This window comes from Phalacrocorax carbo, unplaced genomic scaffold (genome assembly GCF_963921805.1).
Source record: "Phalacrocorax carbo unplaced genomic scaffold, bPhaCar2.1 SCAFFOLD_122, whole genome shotgun sequence".
In the NCBI taxonomy this organism is placed as follows: Eukaryota; Metazoa; Chordata; class Aves; order Suliformes; family Phalacrocoracidae; genus Phalacrocorax; species Phalacrocorax carbo.
The window spans coordinates 125,389-149,531 of NW_026990424.1; the positions used below are offsets into that span (position 1 = coordinate 125,389).

A 24,143-nucleotide genomic window follows, 5' to 3' on the forward strand; every position below is an offset into this window, starting at 1 on the left:
CAGCCGTCTCAGGCTTGCGTGGCTTCTCTCTGCCCGGTGTTGCCATCCTCGCAGCGCGGGGGCGAAAAGGGACACACAGAGCCCTTCCCGGCTGTGGACAGGAGCTGCCTCGGCTGAAGCTGGAGACGCCAACGAAAGGTAAAGCAGAAGAAACTGAAGGCGCTCTGGCTGCCAGCTGCCTTCCTGCCGCAGGCAAGAGAGAGCCTGTCCCTGCAGGTGAGGGAGGGAGGATCCCCCTTCGTAGCCCGCAGCGGGCCAGGCCACCAACGTGCACCGCAGGGTCTGTACGCGTAACCGGGAGTTGGGTACGGGCGTGTAGTGCACGAGCGAGCTAGGCTACGTGCCTAGGAAGCCTCATCTCGTAAGAGCGGTAAGACACCCATGTATCCTCTTTAGGTGGAGAACGGCCTAGAGTCTGGAGCTGCAGAAGAGGCAGGGCGGAGAGGAGGGGAAAGAAGCATCTGAACGGCTAAATTGTGCCAGCAGCGCTGAGAGCGAGAGTCGCGGTGAGTCCTGGGCCACTGGGGCCCCGTTGCCTCTCTTGTGCGTCCTGGGCCCTCCCTGTCTCTCCCCCCTGGCCCCCTCTCTTTCCTTACCTGCTGCAAAATTTTTTTTTTTTTTTTTTTTGGCGCCCCCCCCGCCCCTTCTTTCTCCATCTCGCTCTGAGTGGCTCCCTGCCTCCCCGTCTTTTCAGGCCTCCCTCTCTCTGTCCTGTAGCCTGTGGCTACTTTTTCTTTCTCCGCCTCTCTCTGCCTGGCTCTGGCTCCGTTTTTATTTTTTTATTCCTCCTGCTCTGTTCTGTAGCCTGTCGGTATTTGTCTTTCTCTGGCCCTCTTGGTCTGACTCCGTGTGTTACCGAAAAACGCGGTAAAATCGGAAACAACTCCTCAACGCCGATTTAGTATTAAAGAGCAGGCGTTCTTTATTCACGGCGCCAGATGCACGGGGGATCGCTTCTCCTGGCGTGCGTACCTCACACACCTTTCCCGTAGAATTTGTAGATCAAAATTTTACGTATTCATACATATTCATTATCGTCCTGTCTACTGATCGGTACAAACTGGCTCGTTCCGTATGTAAATCACTGCGCAGGCTCGGTGGTGGTCCGTGAGTCGGTGGTCGCGATCTCCCCCTGCCAGAATTGCCTTTTACCTTCTTGGCTCTTAATCTTGGCAGTCTTGGCTAGTTTTCTCAGTGCGCTACACGAAACCGCGTTTTGTCATCCTTTTCTGACAGAAGCACGTTGTCTGTTGTTCTGCTGACATTAACGATCGCCTAGGGACTAAAATGCAGATCGACAGATGCGCTGATTCGTACGCTCCGTGTTCCCGTAATGGAACACCGTCTCTGGTTGGTTGATTTCATCGCTTTGGTTACACCTGTTCCTGTTGTTCAGTTTCTTCTTTTTTGGCTTTGTGTGATTCTCTCTGTGATTCTGTTTTTCTCTGCCTCGCTTTTCCCAGCTCCCCGTCCCTCACTTTGAATACCCGTTATCCTTCACCAGCTCACTCTCCCTTGGTTGCCATCCCCGTTTCTGAGTTCCTCCTGCTTTGCCACGTAGCCCGTGACTTTTTTCTTAATCTCTCTCTGTCTGCCTCAACGCTCCCGCCGCGCTTTTTAGTTCGTCTGCTCTGCTCTGTACCCTGCTACTGTTACTTGCCTGCCTGAGTTCTTCTCTGTCCAGCTCCCTTTCCCTATTCTTGAATTCCTGTTCTTCCTGCACCCGCCGCTGTTCCCTGTGATCTCTGTCTCTCTCTGTCCAGCTCCCTGTCCCTAGGTTTTAATTCCTGCCTCTGCCCGCCGTAGCCCGTCTAGATTTTTCTCTCGGCCTCTCTCTCTGTCCAGCTCCCCCTCTCTGTGTTCTAATTCCACGTTCTCTGTCACGTAGACCCGTGCTATTTGTTTGTCCTCATCTCTCTCTGTCCAGCTCCTTGCTGCTATGTTTTATTTCTTCCCTCTCTGTCTGTCTTTGTAGCCCATTGCCGTTGTGTGTTTTTTTTTTTTTTTTTTCCTACTTGTTTCTTCATGTGTCTCTGTCTGCCTCCCAGTGCCTGATCTTTAATTCCTCCTTCCCTGTAGGCCGCTGTTCCTTTTTTCCATTCTACATTGTGTTCTCTTTGGTCTCCTGTTCTTATTCATCGATTCCCTCCTCGCCGCCCTGTGGCCTGTCCCCATTTTATTGTTGCGCCTCTCTCCCTCTCTCTGGCTTCTTGCCCCTGTTTTGAAAATTCCTCCCTCTCTTCTCTCTTCCCTGTTGGCCGTGTGATCTTCAGCCTTTCTCCATCTCTTTCTGCCCAGCTCTCTGTGTCTATTCATTAATTCTTCCCTCTCTGCCCTGTAGCCTGTAGCTTTTGTCCTTTCTCCATCTTGCTGTCTCTGGCTTCCCCGTGACCCTGTTTTAGAATTGTTTCTCTCTCCTTTCTGTACGCATTGCGATTCCTTTTGCTCCCCATCTCCCTTTGTTTTGGGTGTTTTTTTTTTGTTGTTGTTTCTCTGGCTCCCTGTCCCTAATTCTTAATTCTCTGCCTTCTCGTGCTCTGTACCACGTAGCCCCATGGTTTGTTTTGTGGTGTTCCCTCCCCGGCCCCTTCCCTCCGTTGTTGGCTGTCTCGGCTCCCTGTCCCCGTGGCTTCATTCTTCCCTCTCTGCCCTGTTCTTGTCGCTTGTCTTGTCTGTCTCCATCGCGCTCGGTCCAGCTTCCTGCCCCTATTCTTCTTTCCTCCCTCGCTGTCGTGCTGCCTGCCCCAGGTTCTTTGTGCGTCTCCAGCCTGCTCCTCTTCCTTCTTTGTTGGTCTGTGTCCTGCTCTTCCCCCCTCTTTCTGCTGCCTCTCTTCCCCTCTCTCTGCTGCTTGTATCTCCACCTCCGTCAGGCTCCCTGTCCTTCTCTGGCCGTCCTGTTCCCTGCCTCGTGCCTTCTCACTACACGCACACACGCCCCCCCGCCCCCGTCCAGCCGGCTGCCGCTCTTCTCTTCTCTCTTCCTACTGTCCTGTGCCCTGCTCCTCACCTTTGGTGGCCTCCCCCTCTGCCCAGCAGCCCGTCGCTCCAGGAGCCAGGCGACGGACGGTCCCTTCCCTGCCAAACGCGGACAAGCGCGTGCCGTGGTTTAGCCCCAGCTGGCAACTCTGCACCAGGGAGCTGCTTGCTCGCTCCACCCTCAGTGGGCTGGGGGAGAGAGCTGGAAGGGTAAAAGTGAGAAAAATCATGGGCTGAGATCAAGACTGTTTAATAGGTAAAGCAAAAGCTGTGCGTGGAAGCAAAGCAAGGAATTAATTCACTCCTCCTTTTCGGCGGGCAGGTGTTGAGCCACCTCTGGGAAAGCAGGGCTCTGTCATGTGTCATGGTTACTTAGGGAGAGAAATGCCGTAGCCCCCCCCCCCCCCAAGGACTCCCCCTTCTTCCCCCAGCTGCGTGTGCTGAGCATGATGTCAAATGGTATGGAATATCCCTTTGGTCAGTTAGCTGGGAAAGCTTTCCCAGCTGTCCCAGCCTACTTGCTGGTGGGGCACTGAGAGAACCAGAAGAGGCCCTGACTGTGGAAGCAGTGCTCAGCAAGAACCAAAACATCTCTACATTATTAACGGGGTTTTGAGCATAAATCCAAAACGTATCCCTTCCTAGCTACTGTGGAGAAAATGAGCACTATCCCAGCCACCACCAGCTCCGTGCGGCTGCGGCAACGGCGGCCGAGGTGGCCTTGGGGCAGGGGGAGCGTTGGGGACCCTGAGCCACGAATCGCTCCTGGGACTTGTTACGTGCGCGCCTGCACCAACAGCTGCCCTCTCCTTTGGCCTGAGGGCTGCGTTTGCGCTCCCTTGGCGTGGGGCAAGGGGCTGTGATGGAGCCCGGGGGAGGAGGTGGTGCACTGTGGGGGTGAGGGGAGGGGGCCCCCCGTTGCTGCTGCGCCTCAGCTGTGGGCGGGGTCTGGCTGGAGGAGCCCCAGGTGCGGGCAGTGGGGCTGGCGGTGCCGGCTCCTCCCTGGAAAAGGGGTGGTGCCCTGCTCCGGGGGGCCAGTGTGAGCCGAGGGCGGAGCGGAGCGGAGCTGTGGCCGAGCGTCAGCGGGCTGCGAGTGTAGCGAGGGAGGAGGTGAGCGGGGGCTGGGTGGGGGGCCGCTGCGTGCCGGGTCAAGCCCCGAGGAGGGCTGCGGCGGGGCAGCGGCGGGTCGGAGCGGGCGGTGGGGAGAGCGAGGCTGTGCTGAGGGCTCGGTGGGGCTTCCGGGTGCATCGGCGGGAGGGTCGGTGCCCCGCAGGGTGAGAGAGCGGGGAGGGCGGGCTCGCGGCGTGGCGGGAGCTGTGGTGGTGCGTGTGGCGGCTGGGCGGGCGGCCATGTTGTGGCGCAGAGCGTGCCGGGAGCTGTAGTCCTTGTGGCGGGGGGCTGCCGGGCGGCCGTGTTGTGGCGCAGAGCGTGCCGGGAGCTGTAGTCCTTGCGGCGGGGGGCTGCCGGGCGGCCGTGTTGTGGCGCAGAGCATGGCGGGAGCTGTAGTCCTTGCGGCGGGGGGCTGCCGGGCGGCCGTGTTGTGGCGCAGAGCATGCCGGGAGCTGTAGTCCTTGCGGCGGGGGGCTGCCGGGCGGCCGTGTTGTGGCGCAGAGCATGCCGGGAGCTGTAGTCCTTGCGGCGGGGGGCTGCCGGGCGGCCGTGTTGTGGCGCAGAGCGTGCCGGGAGCTGTAGTCCTGGCGCAGTGGCTGCCGGCCCTGTCACGTGGCTCGCCGGGGCGCGGCGGGAGGCGCGGTGTTCCGGCGCTCGGGTGCCGGGCGGCCGTGCCGCGTACGGTAGGCGCGGTGTATTTTTGGGGTTGGATTCGTGTTGATTTCTGGGGGCTTCCAGGTGCGGCCGCTCCCCGAGAAGCGGTGAGTTCCCCGGGAGCTGACAGAAGGGAAGAGGGAAAGGAGGAGGACCTTTTCCCCCTGCCCAGGGCGCAGATGATGGCCGCCGCCTCCCCGGCTCACCGGAGCTCCCGCTCAGCCTCCCCTGGCCCCCCCCTTGCCCCGTGCGCCTGCCCCCAGCCCCGGCACCTCCCCTGAAGCGTGCTGCGTAGCCCTTGGCCGCCCCCAGGCCCTGTCGTGAAGGCAGCGAGCCGGCCCTCGAGCGCACTGGATTCCCCCTCGGCGCAGGGGCCCTTAGCAGTAGCGCGGGGAAGGGGCGGTGTGTCCAGAAGCCCCTGCGCAAGGAGGGGCTTTGGCCAGGGTCGATCGACGGTAATGACGGTCGCTGTTTCTTCTTTCCCTCTCCCAGAGACCGTGCTGAGGACGTGGTTGTCTGTCCTTCCCCCGGGGATGCCGTTGACTGCGGCCGTCTCAGGCTTGCGTGGCTTCTCTCTGCCCGGCGTTGCCATCCTCGCAGCGCGGGGGCGAAAAGGGACACACAGAGCCCTTCCCGGCTGTGGACAGGAGCTGCCTCGGCTGAAGCTGGAGACGCCAACGAAAGGTAAAGCAGAAGAAACTGAAGGCGCTCTGGCTGCCAGCTGCCTTCCTGCCGCAGGCAAGAGAGAGCCTGTCCCTGCAGGTGAGGGAGGGAGGATCCCCCTTCGTAGCCCGCAGCGGGCCAGGCCACCAACGTGCACCGCAGGGTCTGTACGCGTAACCGGGAGTTGGGTACGGGCGTGTAGTGCACGAGCGAGCTAGGCTACGTGCCTAGGAAGCCTCATCTCGTAAGAGCGGTAAGACACCCATGTATCCTCTTTAGGTGGAGGACGGCCTAGAGTCTGGAGCTGCAGAAGAGGCAGGGCGGAGAGGAGGGGAAAGAAGCATCTGAACGGCTAAATTGTGCCAGCAGCGCTGAGAGCGAGAGTCGCGGTGAGTCCTGGGCCACTGGGGCCCCGTTGCCTCTCTTGTGCGTCCTGGGCCCTCCCTGTCTCTCCCCCCTGGCCCCCTCTCTTTCCTTACCTGCTGCAAAATTTTTTTTTTTTTTTTTTTGGCGCCCCCCCCGCCCCTTCTTTCTCCATCTCGCTCTGAGTGGCTCCCTGCCTCCCCGTCTTTTCAGGCCTCCCTCTCTCTGTCCTGTAGCCTGTGGCTACTTTTTCTTTCTCCGCCTCTCTCTGCCTGGCTCTGGCTCCGTTTTTATTTTTTTATTCCTCCTGCTCTGTTCTGTAGCCTGTCGGTATTTGTCTTTCTCTGGCCCTCTTGGTCTGACTCCGTGTGTTACCGAAAAACGCGGTAAAATCGGAAACAACTCCTCAACGCCGATTTAGTATTAAAGAGCAGGCGTTCTTTATTCACGGCGCCAGATGCACGGGGGATCGCTTCTCCTGGCGTGCGTACCTCACACACCTTTCCCGTAGAATTTGTAGATCAAAATTTTACGTATTCATACATATTCATTATCGTCCTGTCTACTGATCGGTACAAACTGGCTCGTTCCGTATGTAAATCACTGCGCAGGCTCGGTGGTGGTCCGTGAGTCGGTGGTCGCGATCTCCCCCTGCCAGAATTGCCTTTTACCTTCTTGGCTCTTAATCTTGGCAGTCTTGGCTAGTTTTCTCAGTGCGCTACACGAAACCGCGTTTTGTCATCCTTTTCTGACAGAAGCACGTTGTCTGTTGTTCTGCTGACATTAACGATCGCCTAGGGACTAAAATGCAGATCGACAGATGCGCTGATTCGTACGCTCCGTGTTCCCGTAATGGAACACCGTCTCTGGTTGGTTGATTTCATCGCTTTGGTTACACCTGTTCCTGTTGTTCAGTTTCTTCTTTTTTGGCTTTGTGTGATTCTCTCTGTGATTCTGTTTTTCTCTGCCTCGCTTTTCCCAGCTCCCCGTCCCTCACTTTGAATACCCGTTATCCTTCACCAGCTCACTCTCCCTTGGTTGCCATCCCCGTTTCTGAGTTCCTCCTGCTTTGCCACGTAGCCCGTGACTTTTTTCTTAATCTCTCTCTGTCTGCCTCAACGCTCCCGCCGCGCTTTTTAGTTCGTCTGCTCTGCTCTGTACCCTGCTACTGTTACTTGCCTGCCTGAGTTCTTCTCTGTCCAGCTCCCTTTCCCTATTCTTGAATTCCTGTTCTTCCTGCACCCGCCGCTGTTCCCTGTGATCTCTGTCTCTCTCTGTCCAGCTCCCTGTCCCTAGGTTTTAATTCCTGCCTCTGCCCGCCGTAGCCCGTCTAGATTTTTCTCTCGGCCTCTCTCTCTGTCCAGCTCCCCCTCTCTGTGTTCTAATTCCACGTTCTCTGTCACGTAGACCCGTGCTATTTGTTTGTCCTCATCTCTCTCTGTCCAGCTCCTTGCTGCTATGTTTTATTTCTTCCCTCTCTGTCTGTCTTTGTAGCCCATTGCCGTTGTGTGTTTTTTTTTTTTTTTTTTCCTACTTGTTTCTTCATGTGTCTCTGTCTGCCTCCCAGTGCCTGATCTTTAATTCCTCCTTCCCTGTAGGCCGCTGTTCCTTTTTTCCATTCTACATTGTGTTCTCTTTGGTCTCCTGTTCTTATTCATCGATTCCCTCCTCGCCGCCCTGTGGCCTGTCCCCATTTTATTGTTGCGCCTCTCTCCCTCTCTCTGGCTTCTTGCCCCTGTTTTGAAAATTCCTCCCTCTCTTCTCTCTTCCCTGTTGGCCGTGTGATCTTCAGCCTTTCTCCATCTCTTTCTGCCCAGCTCTCTGTGTCTATTCATTAATTCTTCCCTCTCTGCCCTGTAGCCTGTAGCTTTTGTCCTTTCTCCATCTTGCTGTCTCTGGCTTCCCCGTGACCCTGTTTTAGAATTGTTTCTCTCTCCTTTCTGTACGCATTGCGATTCCTTTTGCTCCCCATCTCCCTTTGTTTTGGGTGTTTTTTTTTTGTTGTTGTTTCTCTGGCTCCCTGTCCCTAATTCTTAATTCTCTGCCTTCTCGTGCTCTGTACCACGTAGCCCCATGGTTTGTTTTGTGGTGTTCCCTCCCCGGCCCCTTCCCTCCGTTGTTGGCTGTCTCGGCTCCCTGTCCCCGTGGCTTCATTCTTCCCTCTCTGCCCTGTTCTTGTCGCTTGTCTTGTCTGTCTCCATCGCGCTCGGTCCAGCTTCCTGCCCCTATTCTTCTTTCCTCCCTCGCTGTCGTGCTGCCTGCCCCAGGTTCTTTGTGCGTCTCCAGCCTGCTCCTCTTCCTTCTTTGTTGGTCTGTGTCCTGCTCTTCCCCCCTCTTTCTGCTGCCTCTCTTCCCCTCTCTCTGCTGCTTGTATCTCCACCTCCGTCAGGCTCCCTGTCCTTCTCTGGCCGTCCTGTTCCCTGCCTCGTGCCTTCTCACTACACGCACACACGCCCCCCCGCCCCCGTCCAGCCGGCTGCCGCTCTTCTCTTCTCTCTTCCTACTGTCCTGTGCCCTGCTCCTCACCTTTGGTGGCCTCCCCCTCTGCCCAGCAGCCCGTCGCTCCAGGAGCCAGGCGACGGACGGTCCCTTCCCTGCCAAACGCGGACAAGCGCGTGCCGTGGTTTAGCCCCAGCTGGCAACTCTGCACCAGGGAGCTGCTTGCTCGCTCCACCCTCAGTGGGCTGGGGGAGAGAGCTGGAAGGGTAAAAGTGAGAAAAATCATGGGCTGAGATCAAGACTGTTTAATAGGTAAAGCAAAAGCTGTGCGTGGAAGCAAAGCAAGGAATTAATTCACTCCTCCTTTTCGGCGGGCAGGTGTTGAGCCACCTCTGGGAAAGCAGGGCTCTGTCATGTGTCATGGTTACTTAGGGAGAGAAATGCCGTAGCCCCCCCCCCCCCCAAGGACTCCCCCTTCTTCCCCCAGCTGCGTGTGCTGAGCATGATGTCAAATGGTATGGAATATCCCTTTGGTCAGTTAGCTGGGAAAGCTTTCCCAGCTGTCCCAGCCTACTTGCTGGTGGGGCACTGAGAGAACCAGAAGAGGCCCTGACTGTGGAAGCAGTGCTCAGCAAGAACCAAAACATCTCTACATTATTAACGGGGTTTTGAGCATAAATCCAAAACGTATCCCTTCCTAGCTACTGTGGAGAAAATGAGCACTATCCCAGCCACCACCAGCTCCGTGCGGCTGCGGCAACGGCGGCCGAGGTGGCCTTGGGGCAGGGGGAGCGTTGGGGACCCTGAGCCACGAATCGCTCCTGGGACTTGTTACGTGCGCGCCTGCACCAACAGCTGCCCTCTCCTTTGGCCTGAGGGCTGCGTTTGCGCTCCCTTGGCGTGGGGCAAGGGGCTGTGATGGAGCCCGGGGGAGGAGGTGGTGCACTGTGGGGGTGAGGGGAGGGGGCCCCCCGTTGCTGCTGCGCCTCAGCTGTGGGCGGGGTCTGGCTGGAGGAGCCCCAGGTGCGGGCAGTGGGGCTGGCGGTGCCGGCTCCTCCCTGGAAAAGGGGTGGTGCCCTGCTCCGGGGGGCCAGTGTGAGCCGAGGGCGGGGCGGAGCGGAGCTGTGGCCGAGCGTCAGCGGGCTGCGAGTGTAGCGAGGGAGGAGGTGAGCGGGGGCTGGGTGGGGGGCCGCTGCGTGCCGGGTCAAGCCCCGAGGAGGGCTGCGGCGGGGCAGCGGCGGGTCGGAGCGGGCGGTGGGGAGAGCGAGGCTGTGCTGAGGGCTCGGTGGGGCTTCCGGGTGCATCGGCGGGAGGGTCGGTGCCCCGCAGGGTGAGAGAGCGGGGAGGGCGGGCTCGCGGCGTGGCGGGAGCTGTGGTGGTGCGTGTGGCGGCTGGGCGGGCGGCCATGTTGTGGCGCAGAGCGTGCCGGGAGCTGTAGTCCTTGTGGCGGGGGGCTGCCGGGCGGCCGTGTTGTGGCGCAGAGCGTGCCGGGAGCTGTAGTCCTTGCGGCGGGGGGCTGCCGGGCGGCCGTGTTGTGGCGCAGAGCATGGCGGGAGCTGTAGTCCTTGCGGCGGGGGGCTGCCGGGCGGCCGTGTTGTGGCGCAGAGCATGCCGGGAGCTGTAGTCCTTGCGGCGGGGGGCTGCCGGGCGGCCGTGTTGTGGCGCAGAGCATGCCGGGAGCTGTAGTCCTTGCGGCGGGGGGCTGCCGGGCGGCCGTGTTGTGGCGCAGAGCGTGCCGGGAGCTGTAGTCCTGGCGCAGTGGCTGCCGGCCCTGTCACGTGGCTCGCCGGGGCGCGGCGGGAGGCGCGGTGTTCCGGCGCTCGGGTGCCGGGCGGCCGTGCCGCGTACGGTAGGCGCGGTGTATTTTTGGGGTTGGATTCGTGTTGATTTCTGGGGGCTTCCAGGTGCGGCCGCTCCCCGAGAAGCGGTGAGTTCCCCGGGAGCTGACAGAAGGGAAGAGGGAAAGGAGGAGGACCTTTTCCCCCTGCCCAGGGCGCAGATGATGGCCGCCGCCTCCCCGGCTCACCGGAGCTCCCGCTCAGCCTCCCCTGGCCCCCCCCTTGCCCCGTGCGCCTGCCCCCAGCCCCGGCACCTCCCCTGAAGCGTGCTGCGTAGCCCTTGGCCGCCCCCAGGCCCTGTCGTGAAGGCAGCGAGCCGGCCCTCGAGCGCACTGGATTCCCCCTCGGCGCAGGGGCCCTTAGCAGTAGCGCGGGGAAGGGGCGGTGTGTCCAGAAGCCCCTGCGCAAGGAGGGGCTTTGGCCAGGGTCGATCGACGGTAATGACGGTCGCTGTTTCTTCTTTCCCTCTCCCAGAGACCGTGCTGAGGACGTGGTTGTCTGTCCTTCCCCCGGGGATGCCGTTGACTGCGGCCGTCTCAGGCTTGCGTGGCTTCTCTCTGCCCGGCGTTGCCATCCTCGCAGCGCGGGGGCGAAAAGGGACACACAGAGCCCTTCCCGGCTGTGGACAGGAGCTGCCTCGGCTGAAGCTGGAGACGCCAACGAAAGGTAAAGCAGAAGAAACTGAAGGCGCTCTGGCTGCCAGCTGCCTTCCTGCCGCAGGCAAGAGAGAGCCTGTCCCTGCAGGTGAGGGAGGGAGGATCCCCCTTCGTAGCCCGCAGCGGGCCAGGCCACCAACGTGCACCGCAGGGTCTGTACGCGTAACCGGGAGTTGGGTACGGGCGTGTAGTGCACGAGCGAGCTAGGCTACGTGCCTAGGAAGCCTCATCTCGTAAGAGCGGTAAGACACCCATGTATCCTCTTTAGGTGGAGGACGGCCTAGAGTCTGGAGCTGCAGAAGAGGCAGGGCGGAGAGGAGGGGAAAGAAGCATCTGAACGGCTAAATTGTGCCAGCAGCGCTGAGAGCGAGAGTCGCGGTGAGTCCTGGGCCACTGGGGCCCCGTTGCCTCTCTTGTGCGTCCTGGGCCCTCCCTGTCTCTCCCCCCTGGCCCCCTCTCTTTCCTTACCTGCTGCAAAATTTTTTTTTTTTTTTTTTTGGCGCCCCCCCCGCCCCTTCTTTCTCCATCTCGCTCTGAGTGGCTCCCTGCCTCCCCGTCTTTTCAGGCCTCCCTCTCTCTGTCCTGTAGCCTGTGGCTACTTTTTCTTTCTCCGCCTCTCTCTGCCTGGCTCTGGCTCCGTTTTTATTTTTTTATTCCTCCTGCTCTGTTCTGTAGCCTGTCGGTATTTGTCTTTCTCTGGCCCTCTTGGTCTGACTCCGTGTGTTACCGAAAAACGCGGTAAAATCGGAAACAACTCCTCAACGCCGATTTAGTATTAAAGAGCAGGCGTTCTTTATTCACGGCGCCAGATGCACGGGGGATCGCTTCTCCTGGCGTGCGTACCTCACACACCTTTCCCGTAGAATTTGTAGATCAAAATTTTACGTATTCATACATATTCATTATCGTCCTGTCTACTGATCGGTACAAACTGGCTCGTTCCGTATGTAAATCACTGCGCAGGCTCGGTGGTGGTCCGTGAGTCGGTGGTCGCGATCTCCCCCTGCCAGAATTGCCTTTTACCTTCTTGGCTCTTAATCTTGGCAGTCTTGGCTAGTTTTCTCAGTGCGCTACACGAAACCGCGTTTTGTCATCCTTTTCTGACAGAAGCACGTTGTCTGTTGTTCTGCTGACATTAACGATCGCCTAGGGACTAAAATGCAGATCGACAGATGCGCTGATTCGTACGCTCCGTGTTCCCGTAATGGAACACCGTCTCTGGTTGGTTGATTTCATCGCTTTGGTTACACCTGTTCCTGTTGTTCAGTTTCTTCTTTTTTGGCTTTGTGTGATTCTCTCTGTGATTCTGTTTTTCTCTGCCTCGCTTTTCCCAGCTCCCCGTCCCTCACTTTGAATACCCGTTATCCTTCACCAGCTCACTCTCCCTTGGTTGCCATCCCCGTTTCTGAGTTCCTCCTGCTTTGCCACGTAGCCCGTGACTTTTTTCTTAATCTCTCTCTGTCTGCCTCAACGCTCCCGCCGCGCTTTTTAGTTCGTCTGCTCTGCTCTGTACCCTGCTACTGTTACTTGCCTGCCTGAGTTCTTCTCTGTCCAGCTCCCTTTCCCTATTCTTGAATTCCTGTTCTTCCTGCACCCGCCGCTGTTCCCTGTGATCTCTGTCTCTCTCTGTCCAGCTCCCTGTCCCTAGGTTTTAATTCCTGCCTCTGCCCGCCGTAGCCCGTCTAGATTTTTCTCTCGGCCTCTCTCTCTGTCCAGCTCCCCCTCTCTGTGTTCTAATTCCACGTTCTCTGTCACGTAGACCCGTGCTGTTTGTTTGTCCTCATCTCTCTCTGTCCAGCTCCTTGCTGCTATGTTTTATTTCTTCCCTCTCTGTCTGTCTTTGTAGCCCATTGCCGTTGTGTGTTTTTTTTTTTTTTTTTTCCTACTTGTTTCTTCATGTGTCTCTGTCTGCCTCCCAGTGCCTGATCTTTAATTCCTCCTTCCCTGTAGGCCGCTGTTCCTTTTTTCCATTCTACATTGTGTTCTCTTTGGTCTCCTGTTCTTATTCATCGATTCCCTCCTCGCCGCCCTGTGGCCTGTCCCCATTTTATTGTTGCGCCTCTCTCCCTCTCTCTGGCTTCTTGCCCCTGTTTTGAAAATTCCTCCCTCTCTTCTCTCTTCCCTGTTGGCCGTGTGATCTTCAGCCTTTCTCCATCTCTTTCTGCCCAGCTCTCTGTGTCTATTCATTAATTCTTCCCTCTCTGCCCTGTAGCCTGTAGCTTTTGTCCTTTCTCCATCTTGCTGTCTCTGGCTTCCCCGTGACCCTGTTTTAGAATTGTTTCTCTCTCCTTTCTGTACGCATTGCGATTCCTTTTGCTCCCCATCTCCCTTTGTTTTGGGTGTTTTTTTTTTGTTGTTGTTTCTCTGGCTCCCTGTCCCTAATTCTTAATTCTCTGCCTTCTCGTGCTCTGTACCACGTAGCCCCATGGTTTGTTTTGTGGTGTTCCCTCCCCGGCCCCTTCCCTCCGTTGTTGGCTGTCTCGGCTCCCTGTCCCCGTGGCTTCATTCTTCCCTCTCTGCCCTGTTCTTGTCGCTTGTCTTGTCTGTCTCCATCGCGCTCGGTCCAGCTTCCTGCCCCTATTCTTCTTTCCTCCCTCGCTGTCGTGCTGCCTGCCCCAGGTTCTTTGTGCGTCTCCAGCCTGCTCCTCTTCCTTCTTTGTTGGTCTGTGTCCTGCTCTTCCCCCCTCTTTCTGCTGCCTCTCTTCCCCTCTCTCTGCTGCTTGTATCTCCACCTCCGTCAGGCTCCCTGTCCTTCTCTGGCCGTCCTGTTCCCTGCCTCGTGCCTTCTCACTACACGCACACACGCCCCCCCGCCCCCGTCCAGCCGGCTGCCGCTCTTCTCTTCTCTCTTCCTACTGTCCTGTGCCCTGCTCCTCACCTTTGGTGGCCTCCCCCTCTGCCCAGCAGCCTGTCGCTCCAGGAGCCAGGCGACGGACGGTCCCTTTCCTGCCAAACGCGGACAAGCGCGTGCCGTGGTTTAGCCCCAGCTGGCAACTCTGCACCAGGGAGCTGCTTGCTCGCTCCACCCTCAGTGGGCTGGGGGAGAGAGCTGGAAGGGTAAAAGTGAGAAAAATCATGGGCTGAGATCAAGACTGTTTAATAGGTAAAGCAAAAGCTGTGCGTGGAAGCAAAGCAAGGAATTAATTCACTCCTCCTTTTCGGCGGGCAGGTGTTGAGCCACCTCTGGGAAAGCAGGGCTCTGTCATGTGTCATGGTTACTTAGGGAGAGAAATGCCGTAGCCCCCCCCCCCCCCCCCCCCCGCCCCAAGGACTCCCCCTTCTTCCCCCAGCTGCGTGTGCTGAGCATGATGTCAAATGGTATGGAATATCCCTTTGGTCAGTTAGCTGGGAAAGCTTTCCCAGCTGTCCCAGCCTACTTGCTGGTGGGGCACTGAGAGAACCAGAAGAGGCCCTGACTGTGGAAGCAGTGCTCAGCAAGAACCAAAACATCTCTACATTATTAACGGGGTTTTGAGCATAAATCCAAAACGTATCCCTTCCTAGCTACTGTGGAGAAAATGAGCACTATCCCAGCCACCACCAGCTCCGTGCGGCTGCGGCAACGGCGGCCGAGGTGGCCTTGGGGCAGGGGGAGCGTTGGGGACCCTGAGCCACGAATCGCTCCTGGGACTTGTTACGTGCGCGCCTGCACCAACAGCTGCCCTCTCCTTTGGCCTGAGGGCTGCGTTTGCGCTCCCTTGGCGTGGGGCAAGGGGCTGTGATGGAGCCCGGGGGAGGAGGTGGTGCACTGTGGGGGTGAGGGGAGGGGGCCCCCCGTTGCTGCTGCGCCTCAGCTGTGGGCGGGGTCTGGCTGGAGGAGCCCCAGGTGCGGGCAGTGGGGCTGGCGGTGCCGGCTCCTCCCTGGAAAAGGGGTGGTGCCCTGCTCCGGGGGGCCAGTGTGAGCCGAGGGCGGAGCGGAGCGGAGCTGTGGCCGAGCGTCAGCGGGCTGCGAGTGTAGCGAGGGAGGAGGTGAGCGGGGGCTGGGTGGGGGGCCGCTGCGTGCCGGGTCAAGCCCCGAGGAGGGCTGCGGCGGGGCAGCGGCGGGTCGGAGCGGGCGGTGGGGAGAGCGAGGCTGTGCTGAGGGCTCGGTGGGGCTTCCGGGTGCATCGGCGGGAGGGACGGTGCCCCGCAGGGTGAGAGAGCGGGGAGGGCGGGCTCGCGGCGTGGCGGGAGCTGTGGTGGTGCGTGTGGCGGCTGGGCGGGCGGCCATGTTGTGGCGCAGAGCGTGCCGGGAGCTGTAGTCCTTGTGGCGGGGGGCTGCCGGGCGGCCGTGTTGTGGCGCAGAGCATGCCGGGAGCTGTAGTCCTTGCGGCGGGGGGCTGCCGGGCGGCCGTGTTGTGGCGCAGAGCATGCCGGGAGCTGTAGTCCTGGCGCAGTGGCTGCCGGCCCTGTCACGTGGCTCGCCGGGGCGCGGCGGGAGGCGCGGTGTTCCGGCGCTCCGGTGCCGGGCGGCCGTGCCGCGTACGGTAGGCGCGGTGTATTTTTGGGGTTGGATTCGTGTTGATTTCTGGGGGCTTCCAGGTGCGGCCGCTCCCCGAGAAGCGGTGAGTTCCCCGGGAGCTGACAGAAGGGAAGAGGGAAAGGAGGAGGACCTTTTCCCCCTGCCCAGGGCGCAGATGATGGCCGCCGCCTCCCCGGCTCACCGGAGCTCCCGCTCAGCCTCCCCTGGCCCCCCCCTTGCCCCGTGCGCCTGCCCCCAGCCCCGGCACCTCCCCTGAAGCGTGCTGCGTAGCCCTTGGCCGCCCCCAGGCCCTGTCGTGAAGGCAGCGAGCCGGCCCTCGAGCGCACTGGATTCCCCCTCGGCGCAGGGGCCCTTAGCAGTAGCGCGGGGAAGGGGCGGTGTGTCCAGAAGCCCCTGCGCAAGGAGGGGCTTTGGCCAGGGTCGATCGACGGTAATGACGGTCGCTGTTTCTTCTTTCCCTCTCCCAGAGACCGTGCTGAGGACGTGGTTGTCTGTCCTTCCCCCGGGGATGCCGTTGACTGCAGCCGTCTCAGGCTCGCGTGGCTTCTCTCTGCCCGGCGTTGCCATCCTCGCAGCGCGGGGGCGAAAAGGGACACACAGAGCCCTTCCTGGCTGTGGACAGGAGCTGCCTCGGCTGAAGCTGGAGACGCCAACGAAAGGTAAAGCAGAAGAAACTGAAGGCGCTCTGGCTGCCAGCTGCCTTCCTGCCGCAGGCAAGAGAGAGCCTGTCCCTGCAGGTGAGGGAGGGAGGATCCCCCTTCGTAGCCCGCAGCGGGCCAGGCCACCAACGTGCACCGCAGGGTCTGTACGCGTAACCGGGAGTTGGGTACGGGCGTGTAGTGCACGAGCGAGCTAGGCTACGTGCCTAGGAAGCCTCATCTCGTAAGAGCGGTAAGACACCCATGTATCCTCTTTAGGTGGAGAACGGCCTAGAGTCTGGAGCTGCAGAAGAGGCAGGGCGGAGAGGAGGGGAAAGAAGCATCTGAACGGCTAAATTGTGCCAGCAGCGCTGAGAGCGAGAGTCGCGGTGAGTCCTGGGCCACTGGGGCCCCGTTGCCTCTCTTGTGCGTCCTGGGCCCTCCCTGTCTCTCCCCCCTGGCCCCCTCTCTTTCCTTACCTGCTGCAAAATTTTTTTTTTTTTTTTTTTGGCGCCCCCCCGCCCCTTCTTTCTCCATCTCGCTCTGAGTGGCTCCCTGCCTCCCCGTCTTTTCAGGCCTCCCTCTCTCTGTCCTGTAGCCTGTGGCTACTTGTTCTTTCTCCGCCTCTCTCTGCCTGGCTCTGGCTCCGTTTTTATTTTTTTATTCCTCCTGCTCTGTTCTGTAGCCTGTCGGTATTTTGTCTTTCTCTGGCCCTCTTGGTCTGACTCCGTGTGTTACCGAAAAACGCGGTAAAATCGGAAACAACTCCTCAACGCCGATTTAGTATTAAAGAGCAGGCGTTCTTTATTCACGGCGCCAGATGCACGGGGGATCGCTCCTCCTGGCGTGCGTACCTCACACACCTTTCCCGTAGAATTTGTAGATCAAAATTTTACGTATTCATACATATTCATTATCGTCCTGTCTACTGATCGGTACAAACTGGCTCGTTCCGTATGTAAATCACTGCGCAGGCTCGGTGGTGGTCCGTGAGTCGGTGGTCGCGATCTCCCCCTGCCAGAATTGCCTTTTACCTTCTTGGCTCTTAATCTTGGCAGTCTTGGCTAGTTTTCTCAGTCCGCTACACGAAACCGCGTTTTGTCATCCTTTTCTGACAGAAGCACGTTGTCTGTTGTTCTGCTGACATTAACGATCGCCTAGGGACTAAAATGCAGATCGACAGATGCGCTGATTCGTACGCTCCGTGTTCCCGTAATGGAACACCGTCTCTGGTTGGTTGACTTCATCGCTTTGGTTACACCTGTTCCTGTTGTTCAGTTTCTTCTTTTTTGGCTTTGTGTGATTCTCTCTGTGATTCTGTTTTTCTCTGCCTCGCTTTTCCCAGCTCCCCGTCCCTCACTTTGAATACCCGTTATCCTTCACCAGCTCACTCTCCCTTGGTTGCCATCCCCGTTTCTGAGTTCCTCCTGCTTTGCCACGTAGCCCGTGACTTTTTTCTTAATCTCTCTCTGTCTGCCTCAACGCTCCCGCCGCGCTTTTTAGTTCGTCTGCTCTGCTCTGTACCCTGCTACTGTTACTTGCCTGCCTGAGTTCTTCTCTGTCCAGCTCCCTTTCCCTATTCTTGAATTCCTGTTCTTCCTGCACCCGCCGCTGTTCCCTGTGATCTCTGTCTCTCTCTGTCCAGCTCCCTGTCCCTAGGTTTTAATTCCTGCCTCTGCCCGCCGTAGCCCGTCTAGATTTTTCTCTCGGCCTCTCTCTCTGTCCGGCTCCCCCTCTCTGTGTTCTAATTCCACGTTCTCTGTCACGTAGACCCGTGCTATTTGTTTGTCCTCATCTCTCTCTGTCCAGCTCCTTGCTGCTATGTTTTATTTCTTCCCTCTCTGTCTGTCTTTGTAGCCCATTGCCGTTGTGTGTTTTTTTTTTTTTTTTTTCCTACTTGTTTCTTCATGTGTCTCTGTCTGCCTCCCAGTGCCTGATCTTTAATTCCTCCTTCCCTGTAGGCCGCTGTTCCTTTTTTCCATTCTACATTGTGTTCTCTTTGGTCTCCTGTTCTTATTCATCGATTCCCTCCTCGCCGCCCTGTGGCTTGTCCCCATTTTATTGTTGCGCCTCTCTCCCTCTCTCTGGCTTCTTGCCCCTGTTTTGAAAATTCCTCCCTCTCTTCTCTCTTCCCTGTTGGCCGTGTGATCTTCAGCCTTTCTCCATCTCTTTCTGCCCAGCTCTCTGTGTCTATTCATTAATTCTTCCCTCTCTGCCCTGTAGCCTGTAGCTTTTGTCCTTTCTCCATCTTGCTGTCTCTGGCTTCCCCGTGACCCTGTTTTAGAATTGTTTCTCTCTCCTTTCTGTACGCATTGCGATTCCTTTTGCTCCCCATCTCCCTTTGTTTTGGGTGTTTTTTTTTGTTGTTGTTTCTCTGGCTCCCTGTCCCTAATTCTTAATTCTCTGCCTTCTCGTGCTCTGTACCACGTAGCCCCATGGTTTGTTTTGTGGTGTTCCCTCCCCGGCCCCTTCCCTCCGTTGTTGGCTGTCTCGGCTCCCTGTCCCCGTGGCTTCATTCTTCCCTTTCTGCCCTGTTCTTGTCGCTTGTCTTGTCTGTCTCCATCGCGCTCGGTCCAGCTTCCTGCCCCTATTCTTCTTTCCTCCCTCGCTGTCGTGCTGCCTGCCCCAGGTTCTTTGTGCGTCTCCAGCCTGCTCCTCTTCCTTCTTTGTTGGTCTGTGTCCTGCTCTTCCCTCTTTCTGCTGCCTCTCTTCCCCTCTCTCTGCTGCTTGTATCTCCACCTCCGTCAGGCTCCCTGTCCTTCTCTGGCCGTCCTGTTCCCTGCCTCGTGCCTTCTCACTACACGCACACACGCCCCCCCGCCCCCGTCCAGCCGGCTGCTGCTCTTCTCTTCTCTTCTCTCTTCCTACTGTCCTGTGCCCTGCTCCTCACCTTTGGTGGCCTCCCCCTCTGCCCAGCAGCCCGTCGCTCCAGGAGCCAGGCGACGGACGGTCCCTTTCCTGCCAAACGCGGACAAGCGCGTGCCGTGGTTTAGCCCCAGCTGGCAACTCTGCACCAGGGAGCTGCTTGCTCGCTCCACCCTCAGTGGGCTGGGGGAGAGAGCTGGAAGGGTAAAAGTGAGAAAAATCATGGGCTGAGATCAAGACTGTTTAATAGGTAAAGCAAAAGCTGTGCGTGGAAGCAAAGCAAGGAATTAATTCACTCCTCCTTTTCGGCGGGCAGGTGTTGAGCCACCTCTGGGAAAGCAGGGCTCTGTCATGTGTCATGGTTACTTAGGGAGAGAAATGCCGTAGCCCCCCCCCCCCCCCCCCCCCCCAAGGACTCCCCCTTCTTCCCCCAGCTGCGTGTGCTGAGCATGATGTCAAATGGTATGGAATATCCCTTTGGTCAGTTAGCTGGGAAAGCTTTCCCAGCTGTCCCAGCCTACTTGCTGGTGGGGCACTGAGAGAACCAGAAGAGGCCCTGACTGTGGAAGCAGTGCTCAGCAAGAACCAAAACATCTCTACATTATTAACGGGGTTTTGAGCATAAATCCAAAACGTATCCCTTCCTAGCTACTGTGGAGAAAATGAGCACTATCCCAGCCACCACCAGCTCCGTGCGGCTGCGGCAACGGCGGCCGAGGTGGCCTTGGGGCAGGGGGAGCGTTGGGGACCCTGAGCCACGAATCGCTCCTGGGACTTGTTACGTGCGCGCCTGCACCAACAGCTGCCCTCTCCTTTGGCCTGAGGGCTGCGTTTGCGCTCCCTTGGCGTGGGGCAAGGGGCTGTGATGGAGCCCGGGGGAGGAGGTGGTGCACTGTGGGGGTGAGGGGAGGGGGCCCCCCGTTGCTGCTGCGCCTCAGCTGTGGGCGGGGTCTGGCTGGAGGAGCCCCAGGTGCGGGCAGTGGGGCTGGCGGTGCCGGCTCCTCCCTGGAAAAGGGGTGGTGCCCTGCTCCGGGGGGCCAGTGTGAGCCGAGGGCGGAGCGGAGCGGAGCTGTGGTCGAGCGTCAGCGGGCTGCGAGTGTAGCGAGGGAGGAGGTGAGCGGGGGCTGGGTGGGGGGCCGCTGCGTGCCGGGTCAAGCCCCGAGGAGGGCTGCGGCGGGGCAGCGGCGGGTCGGAGCGGGCGGTGGGGAGAGCGAGGCTGTGCTGAGGGCTCGGTGGGGCTTCCGGGTGCATCGGCGGGAGGGTCGGTGCCCCGCAGGGTGAGAGAGCGGGGAGGGCGGGCTCGCGGCGTGGCGGGAGCTGTGGTGGTGCGTGTGGCGGCTGGGCGGGCGGCCATGTTGTGGCGCAGAGCATGCCGGGAGCTGTAGTCCTTGTGGCGGGGGGCTGCCGGGCGGCCGCGTTGTGGCGCAGAGCGTGCCGGGAGCTGTAGTCCTTGTGGCGGGGGGCTGCCGGGCGGCCGCGTTGTGGCGCAGAGCGTGCCGGGAGCTGTAGTCCTTGCGGCGGGGGGCTGCCGGGCGGCCGTGTTGTGGCGCAGAGCATGCCGGGAGCTGTAGTCCTTGCGGCGGGGGGCTGCCGGGCGGCCGTGTTGTGGCGCAGAGCATGCCGGGAGCTGTAGTCCTTGCGGCGGGGGGCTGCCGGGCGGCCGTGTTGTGGCGCAGAGCGTGCCGGGAGCTGTAGTCCTGGCGCAGTGGCTGCCGGCCCTGTCACGTGGCTCGCCGGGGCGCGGCGGGAGGCGCGGTGTTCCGGCGCTCGGGTGCCGGGCGGCCGTGCCGCGTACGGTAGGCGCGGTGTATTTTTGGGGTTGGATTCGTGTTGATTTCTGGGGGCTTCCAGGTGCGGCCGCTCCCCGAGAAGCGGTGAGTTCCCCGGGAGCTGACAGAAGGGAAGAGGGAAAGGAGGAGGACCTTTTCCCCCTGCCCAGGGCGCAGATGATGGCCGCCGCCTCCCCGGCTCACCGGAGCTCCCGCTCAGCCTCCCCTGGCCCCCCCCTTGCCCCGTGCGCCTGCCCCCAGCCCCGGCACCTCCCCTGAAGCGTGCTGCGTAGCCCTTGGCCGCCCCCAGGCCCTGTCGTGAAGGCAGCGAGCCGGCCCTCGAGCGCACTGGATTCCCCCTCGGCGCAGGGGCCCTTAGCAGTAGCGCGGGGAAGGGGCGGTGTGTCCAGAAGCCCCTGCGCAAGGAGGGGCTTTGGCCAGGGTCGATCGACGGTAATGACGGTCGCTGTTTCTTCTTTCCCTCTCCCAGAGACCGTGCTGAGGACGTGGTTGTCTGTCCTTCCCCCGGGGATGCCGTTGACTGCAGCCGTCTCAGGCTTGCGTGGCTTCTCTCTGCCCGGCGTTGCCATCCTCGCAGCGCGGGGGCGAAAAGGGACACACAGAGCCCTTCCCGGCTGTGGACAGGAGCTGCCTCGGCTGAAGCTGGAGACGCCAACGAAAGGTAAAGCAGAAGAAACTGAAGGCGCTCTGGCTGCCAGCTGCCTTCCTGCCGCAGGCAAGAGAGAGCCTGTCCCTGCAGGTGAGGGAGGGAGGATCCCCCTTCGTAGCCCGCAGCGGGCCAGGCCACCAACGTGCACCGCAGGGTCTGTACGCGTAACCGGGAGTTGGGTACGGGCGTGTAGTGCACGAGCGAGCTAGGCTACGTGCCTAGGAAGCCTCATCTCGTAAGAGCGGTAAGACACCCATGTATCCTCTTTAGGTGGAGAACGGCCTAGAGTCTGGAGCTGCAGAAGAGGCAGGGCGGAGAGGAGGGGAAAGAAGCATCTGAACGGCTAAATTGTGCCAGCAGCGCTGAGAGCGAGAGTCGCGGTGAGTCCTGGGCCACTGGGGCCCCGTTGCCTCTCTTGTGCGTCCTGGGCCCTCCCTGTCTCTCCCCCCTGGCCCCCTCTCTTTCCTTACCTGCTGCAAAATTTTTTTTTTTTTTTTTTTGGCGCCCCCCCGCCCCTTCTTTCTCCATCTCGCTCTGAGTGGCTCCCTGCCTCCCCGTCTTTTCAGGCCTCCCTCTCTCTGTCCTGTAGCCTGTGGCTACTTGTTCTTTCTCCGCCTCTCTCTGCCTGGCTCTGGCTCCGTTTTTATTTTTTTATTCCTCCTGCTCTGTTCTGTAGCCTGTCGGTATTTTGTCTTTCTCTGGCCCTCTTGGTCTGACTCCGTGTGTTACCGAAAAACGCGGTAAAATCGGAAACAACTCCTCAACGCCGATTTAGTATTAAAGAGCAGGCGTTCTTTATTCACGGCGCCAGATGCACGGGGGATCGCTCCTCCTGGCGTGCGTACCTCACACACCTTTCCCGTAGAATTTGTAGATCAAAATTTTACGTATTCATACATATTCATTATCGTCCTGTCTACTGATCGGTACAAACTGGCTCGTTCCGTATGTAAATCACTGCGCAGGCTCGGTGGTGGTCCGTGAGTCGGTGGTCGCGATCTCCCCCTGCCAGAATTGCCTTTTACCTTCTTGGCTCTTAATCTTGGCAGTCTTGGCTAGTTTTCTCAGTCCGCTACACGAAACCGCGTTTTGTCATCCTTTTCTGACAGAAGCACGTTGTCTGTTGTTCTGCTGACATTAACGATCGCCTAGGGACTAAAATGCAGATCGACAGATGCGCTGATTCGTACGCTCCGTGTTCCCGTAATGGAACACCGTCTCTGGTTGGTTGACTTCATCGCTTTGGTTACACCTGTTCCTGTTGTTCAGTTTCTTCTTTTTTGGCTTTGTGTGATTCTCTCTGTGATTCTGTTTTTCTCTGCCTCGCTTTTCCCAGCTCCCCGTCCCTCACTTTGAATACCCGTTATCCTTCACCAGCTCACTCTCCCTTGGTTGCCATCCCCGTTTCTGAGTTCCTCCTGCTTTGCCACGTAGCCCGTGACTTTTTTCTTAATCTCTCTCTGTCTGCCTCAACGCTCCCGCCGCGCTTTTTAGTTCGTCTGCTCTGCTCTGTACCCTGCTACTGTTACTTGCCTGCCTGAGTTCTTCTCTGTCCAGCTCCCTTTCCCTATTCTTGAATTCCTGTTCTTCCTGCACCCGCCGCTGTTCCCTGTGATCTCTGTCTCTCTCTGTCCAGCTCCCTGTCCCTAGGTTTTAATTCCTGCCTCTGCCCGCCGTAGCCCGTCTAGATTTTTCTCTCGGCCTCTCTCTCTGTCCGGCTCCCCCTCTCTGTGTTCTAATTCCACGTTCTCTGTCACGTAGACCCGTGCTATTTGTTTGTCCTCATCTCTCTCTGTCCAGCTCCTTGCTGCTATGTTTTATTTCTTCCCTCTCTGTCTGTCTTTGTAGCCCATTGCCGTTGTGTGTTTTTTTTTTTTTTTTTTCCTACTTGTTTCTTCATGTGTCTCTGTCTGCCTCCCAGTGCCTGATCTTTAATTCCTCCTTCCCTGTAGGCCGCTGTTCCTTTTTTCCATTCTACATTGTGTTCTCTTTGGTCTCCTGTTCTTATTCATCGATTCCCTCCTCGCCGCCCTGTGGCTTGTCCCCATTTTATTGTTGCGCCTCTCTCCCTCTCTCTGGCTTCTTGCCCCTGTTTTGAAAATTCCTCCCTCTCTTCTCTCTTCCCTGTTGGCCGTGTGATCTTCAGCCTTTCTCCATCTCTTTCTGCCCAGCTCTCTGTGTCTATTCATTAATTCTTCCCTCTCTGCCCTGTAGCCTGTAGCTTTTGTCCTTTCTCCATCTTGCTGTCTCTGGCTTCCCCGTGACCCTGTTTTAGAATTGTTTCTCTCTCCTTTCTGTACGCATTGCGATTCCTTTTGCTCCCCATCTCCCTTTGTTTTGGGTGTTTTTTTTTGTTGTTGTTTCTCTGGCTCCCTGTCCCTAATTCTTAATTCTCTGCCTTCTCGTGCTCTGTACCACGTAGCCCCATGGTTTGTTTTGTGGTGTTCCCTCCCCGGCCCCTTCCCTCCGTTGTTGGCTGTCTCGGCTCCCTGTCCCCGTGGCTTCATTCTTCCCTTTCTGCCCTGTTCTTGTCGCTTGTCTTGTCTGTCTCCATCGCGCTCGGTCCAGCTTCCTGCCCCTATTCTTCTTTCCTCCCTCGCTGTCGTGCTGCCTGCCCCAGGTTCTTTGTGCGTCTCCAGCCTGCTCCTCTTCCTTCTTTGTTGGTCTGTGTCCTGCTCTTCCCTCTTTCTGCTGCCTCTCTTCCCCTCTCTCTGCTGCTTGTATCTCCACCTCCGTCAGGCTCCCTGTCCTTCTCTGGCCGTCCTGTTCCCTGCCTCGTGCCTTCTCACTACACGCACACCACGCCCCCCCGCCCCCGTCCAGCTGGCTGCCGCTCTTCTCTTCTCTTCTCTCTTCCTACTGTCCTGTGCCCTGCTCCTCACCTTTGGTGGCCTCCCCCTCTGCCCAGCAGCCCGTCGCTCCAGGAGCCAGGCGACGGACGGTCCCTTTCCTGCCAAACGCGGACAAGCGCGTGCCGTGGTTTAGCCCCAGCTGGCAACTCTGCACCAGGGAGCTGCTTGCTCGCTCCACCACCCTCAGT

General features: G+C 58.8%; 1 long non-coding RNA gene across 2 annotated transcripts; it reads left to right on the forward strand.

Annotated features, from left to right (window-relative positions):
- Positions 1 to 409: 409 nt before the first annotated feature.
- On the forward strand, positions 410 to 15,871 carry LOC135311200 (uncharacterized). Of its 2 annotated transcripts, XR_010371003.1 has the most exons (7): positions 421 to 506; positions 3,037 to 3,232; positions 5,233 to 5,424; positions 5,683 to 5,792; positions 10,518 to 10,709; positions 10,968 to 11,077; positions 15,629 to 15,871. It is a non-coding gene; the product is annotated as an uncharacterized LOC135311200 (long non-coding RNA). The 2 variants fall into 2 exon arrangements; XR_010371002.1 differs by lacking the exon at positions 3,037 to 3,232 and having other exon boundaries at positions 410 to 506; positions 15,629 to 15,870.
- The last annotated feature ends 8,272 nt before the right edge of the window (positions 15,872 to 24,143 follow it).